Consider the following 6,000-nt stretch of genomic DNA (forward strand, 5'->3'; position numbering starts at 1 on the left):
CATTGCCGAAGAGAGGAGAGATGTTCGAAGAAATGCAAAACAAGACCCTCTCCTACATAGAACAAACATGGACACACACTCTTCGTATGTTGGTTGCACCATTGCAAATTGCATCAGCGTTGGCCAGCTAAACACCAACTTCAGCAATGCCGCCTCCAGTCGTCGATTGGTCCCCCTCTAGTTAGGTGCTCTGACCAAAAGGACATATCTCCAAGATGATGTTTAAAAAAGTGATGACCTGTGAAACGTGATGGTCAATTGAAAGAGATAGAAAGAAAGGGGGGGGGCAATGGCCCGCTTTCGCCCCACGAAGCTCCGCCACTGGGCCTGACCCGTACTACCGATGCTAGGGTTTGACTCTGTTGATTTATTCCTCCTACTAGTAGCAGAACTAGGAATCTGCTCTTTTAATTAGTTCTTGTCAAAGCGAAGAAATGCTCGATGCCTACCTCGTTGTCACCTGGCCCATGTCCATGTCCATTGCCTTGTCTGCTAAGCAAAAGCATCTGCGCAAAGGCGTTGGAGTTCTGCAGAGCCATCGTTAAGCATGTTCCCTTGCTACTCAGGGCATGGCCGCTGCATAGCCCTAGGATGATGCCCCACGGGCCATGTAGGATCGATATCAGGAAAAGTAGGTTCGGATAGTGTAGCGGGATCCTCAGCAGGAGGCGGATGCTTGGGGAGAAAAAAGTGTGATCCGTTGCATAAAGCTGAAAAATTTGAACTGGAGAGTAGGGATGCATGTGTAGTGAAAGTCTACTTTCTATACTTTGATGAGGGCCACTAGTAGTAGCTTACGTTGGAGAGAACAGAATCAATATAAATGCCTCACCATATTTTTTATCATGAGACATCTGTATCCACATGCCATCATTGTACATTGCCCACATAGTTCGCTTTGGTGACATCCATCTCCCCTGAACGATGGAGTCATGCGTAGTAGTAGCAAGTATAGTGCAATCTTTGCTGTTGTTGTTGGTTGATTGAATTGATTTAGTGAGTGAGACTTGGACCAGTTCTTGGCACGGATAAAGCTCCAGCTGAACCAGGAATTAATCATCACATCAGCAGCAACAGCCATCGCAACGTGGCAGCAGAACTGGTGCGATTTTGACCCAAAAGTGGGAAGTTCCCGTGCCACTGCTGCTCCCATCTCTCTCTTTTCGAAAGGGAACTACTACCATCTTTTGAACCATGCCTTTTATTAGTATTTCTTCGCTTTGAGAGTTTTGTGTGTGTTTTGAAGACTAAGAATACACTTCTAACCCGAACAAAGGAATTGCAACCAACACCGTCATCGTCTGTCCCACTCGTGACCAGACAACACCGACTACTTTGACCTGTCCCCAGGGCGTGCTTTGCCACGTCATTTGTCGCACTAGTGACTAGATGACTTTGACTTTGCCGCATCAAAATTCGGGTTCACCATGACCATGCCTACCAATTCTATCATTGCCGAAGAGAGGAGACATGCTCAAAGAGAAGAAAATTAGGCCTTCTCCTACACCAAACAAGCATGGACACACTTCGTTTGTATGCCGGTTGCACCGGCACAAAATTGAACCCGCAATTGCCAACAACACACCAAGTTCGCCAATGCCGCCTCCAATTGCATCACCTCTAGCTAGGTGTTCCGTTCAAAAGGATAGATCGCCAAAAAAATGACACAACTAGACAAACACACCACACCACGCCAACACGGAGTTAACACCAAACCCGTCATCATTTGTCGCACTCATGACCGGACGACTCTGACTTCACTGCATTTTTTGTCGCACTAATGACCAGACGACTCTGACTTTGGCGGCATGACCGGCTTTGCCACGTCATTCGTCGCACTAGTGACCAAATGACTTTGACTTCGCCGCACCAAAAATTGGGTCCACCATGATCATATTTATCAATCCTACCATTGCCGAAGAGACGAGACATGTTCGAAGAGATGCAAAACTAGGCATTCTCCTACATCGAACACACACACATTGTTCCTATGTTGGTTGCACCATTGCAAATTGCGTCAGAAATGGCCAACGACACACTAACTTCGGCAATGTCGCCTCCAGTCTTCGATCCCCCCCCCCCCCCCTTCGAGTTAGGCACTCTGAACTCCAAGATGACGGTTCCAAAAAGGAAAGTGATGACCTAAAAAATGAGAGCATCAATTAGAAGAGAGAAAGAAATGTTTGCCGCATTTAGTACTTCTCACCACTGATTTTGTTGAAGGACTTCAATGATTGCAACAGACAAACGCGAAAATTGGCGCCGAGGAGTACCAAATGCAGCGAGCGTTTCTTTCACTTTTTTTGGTTTGACTTCTATTTTGTATTTCTTCTAAACACATGCGCATACACTCCATACTGGTGAATGGATCTACGGAGGATCAGAAATGATAAGATCGATAATTTGATTGCTGATGTCCTCCTTTTATCGAGGAGTCCACTAGAGGTGGACATATTAATCAAAAACCGGTCTATCGAATCGAAAAAAGCATGCTTGAAATAAAACGGAACAGTACCAAAAGAGTCATTCCCACAGCCGCCCATGCCTAGGGTCCACCATCTACACCACAAGTGTAATCTGGTTTGACAAACCTTTTTTTTCCTCTGAAGTTGATATCATCGGATCTGTATTATTAAGATACACACAACTATTGTCAAATACTCCCTATGGTCCCTTTTACTCCGCATATAAGAGACACCTGAAGTAAGAGTTCGTAAAGTTTGACCATATTTATATGAAAATTACCAATATCTTCAACAATAAAGTTATAAAACATGCAAACTAAATTCAAGTCGCATCTATGACATTAATTTTGTATTGTGAATGTCGATATTATTTTCTACAAAGTTGGTCAAACTTTACGAAGTTTGACTTCAGACAAATCCTATATGGGAGTGAAAAGGACCCGTTGGAGTATTTTCTCGAGTGAGGGCTCCTTTGATTCAAATAAATTTTCCGAGTAGGATTTTTGGATGATTATATTCCTTTCTATTTTGGTTGTTTGATTTATAGGATTGAATTCTATATATTTTTTTCTAATGATTTCTTTGTGCGACTTATCTATAGCATCCACTCAAATCTCTATGAAAGACTATTTGTTTTTCCTATGATGCAACCGAACAGCCTAAAATCGTGTAGAATTGAGATGAGCATGGTATTTGAATCCTTGTTCTTTTCTTTTTCCGTGTTTTTAGAAGCATGCGAATCATAGAGGCCCTATAGTGGATGGAAGGCAACTAGAGTGGAGCAACACGTCAAAGTGTGAAGAAAACTCGAGTTTATTTGATTTTCCGTAGATGGGGCTTGATCGATCGATCGACTTGGTGGAGCTTTTTGAGCTCTGTCACGCCATGAATGCGCCCATGAATCGTGGATGGTACCCCTGCTGGGTTTGGGTACGGCGACGGTACGACGGTGCAGTGCATGGGGCTGTCCGTGCTGCGTGGGCGTGGGTTAATTAATTAGATGGATTAGATTTGCCGATGGGTCGCTGTCGTTGCGCCGTGGGTGAGGGGGGGGCATGGCATTGTTGCGGTCAGGGAGGGAGGGAGCCCAGTGGGCACTGCGACAGCGACGCCGCGGTGCTGCTGCCCTACTGATACTGGTGGCGCAGTGCAAAAACGCCCGGACGCAAAGCAAGAACCAGCAAGGCTCCTATTTGGTTCTTGGCTCATGATGAGACACTATTTGACAGAATTATTTTGTCTCCTGACTTGGTACTTATCTGATAAGCTGCGTAGCGCAGGTCACCTGATTTCCCCTGGTAAATCTCGCCGCGTCAACCTCCGGGCCCGTGGGGACGTGGCCGGAGGAAAATAGTCAGCGTCTGTCTAGACCTCATCGGGCGACAATCTACGGCTCGTGGTTAACAGGGTCAAACCCTGGCCGCGGAGTGTAGAAAAGGAACTTTGTAGCATAGTAGAGACCGAGCAATATAGTAGTACGTTTAGCCGTACTTAAGAGCAACTTCAACGGGGCGACCCAAATGAACGGCGCATTTATCCGCTTTTTGTCCGTTTGGGTCGGCCGCCCGCCCGCCCGCCGTCCCTCCAGTTTTATATTTGGGTCGGCAATGCGCCCAACGCGCCGACCCATTTCATGTCCGCATTCAACTTTTAAATAAGAAAGGCCCGCGGCCGATCATGCCAGCACCATGCCAGCTTCGGCATACAATGTCTGCTCGAGAAAACACCACAGTTCATGCTGGCGCACTTGCCAACCGGCCGGCACACATACCAACACACAAAAAATAGTGGGACTTGAGTTCGACCACGCCATCGCGGCTCCCGTGGTCATGCCGGCACACCTGCCGGCATACAAAAAAGATGGCCCATCGACGCCATAGATCACTCGTCGTCGAACTTGAGCATGTCGGCCTGCATCTTCTCGAACCACGGCCTCTTCCTTGGCGACAAGGCGTTGAGATCCACCTTCATGATCTCCACCCCGGTCATCATGCTTGCAAGAGCCACTTCTTTCACCTTTGTCTTGGCGTTGGCTGCCTCGAATAAAGGCTCCACTTCGATGTCGCACTCGTCCTCTTCCTCTAGCCCATAGTCGTCCGGGAACTCGTGGTCGAGGGGGAAGCCGTCCAGGTCGATGCCGACCTGATCACGCATGAAGGCCGCCTGATCGGGATCATAGCCAGCGGCCGTCCTAGCTTTGCGTCTCCTCGGGGTCGTAGCCAGCGCCCGGCGCACCACCCTCGAAGATGAGGTGTTGCATGTAGTCCTCGTCGACGGCGGACGGCATTTCCTCGAACAGGTTACGGGCGTCCGGGAGACCGCAGGCCGGCGTCTATCGCGCGCGTTTCCTCGTGCCGCCGGACGACGAGCCACCGACCACCGGGGTGGCGTGAGGTCGATGGGCTCGGGCGCGGGCGTGGAAGGCGCGACCACGCTCACGTCGGGTGAGCACTCCCCGGAGAGGCGGGAGGCCTGCGGGTAGACGTGGAAGCCGGGGACCGGGTTGCAAGCCGATGCGTGGGGTGAGTCGGGCATCACCATCCGAGGAAACGTCGACGAGCCGGTGCTGGCCGCGGCGACGGCGGCTTGGACGAGGCTGTGCTGGCTAGGGTTTACCCTCATCCCTCGCATCCGCGGCGTGCCTCCGGCCCTTCCTCTTGGCCGACTCCCTTGCCCGCTGTTCGGGCGTCAGCGCCTTCTTCGGCTTGGTCGCCGCGGCGGTCTTGTGCGGGGCACGAGGCTTGCCTTTCCCGGAGGGGGCGACAGCGCCGGACAAGGCGAGGGAGGCGGCGTCGAGGTCGAGGTCGATGGCGTCCTTCATGGCTGGTTGGGGGGCGGGGGCGCGCGCGGGCGGGAGCGTTTTTGAGGAAAATTGGGGAAAATGATGGTGGCTGCCACCGACAGGCGGGCCTGGAGAGAGGAGTAGGCGCGCGCGCGTCCGTCTCGTGTCCGCGCCGACGCAAATCCGGCTCAAAATTGAACCTGGAATGGGTCACCTGCGGACGAAAAACGGACGTTAGCGTCCGTTTGGGTCGGCGCGTTAGCCGCCACTTTTGTCCGCGCCGACCCAAGCGGGCGCGGCGGACGAAATGGGTCTAACCAAGGATTTTGTCTAACATGTCGTGGACAAGATTCTCCGTCTCGTCGATGATCCGCTCTTGGTTTCGTCATACGTACCCCGTTTCCGTTTAGCCCTAGTTAACAGATCAGTAATACTGATGCTCAGAGCCTGAGAGCAATGAAAGACTGCGATGCACGAGTGCGACCGAGCAGAGCGCGACACGCGAGGCGAGTACGAGCGCATGTCGTGCAGGACGAGCGTACGAGTGCATCGGGCAGGGTAGGACGAGTGGCGCGGCGGCGAGCACGAGGCGCGGGCGTCCGGCGAGTGGGATGGGAGGAGGCCTTTCGCTTTTTGTTGTCGCCTCGGTGTCCTCGAAACACGCTCCAAGAGCAGGAATGATGCGTTTTCCTTCTCTATCACCGTGCGCCCACTTTCTTTTTTCTCCATGCGGCAAGCACGGATTTTCAATTT

This window comes from Triticum aestivum, chromosome 2D (assembly GCF_018294505.1).
Source record: "Triticum aestivum cultivar Chinese Spring chromosome 2D, IWGSC CS RefSeq v2.1, whole genome shotgun sequence".
NCBI lineage: Eukaryota > Viridiplantae > Streptophyta > Magnoliopsida > Poales > Poaceae > Triticum > Triticum aestivum.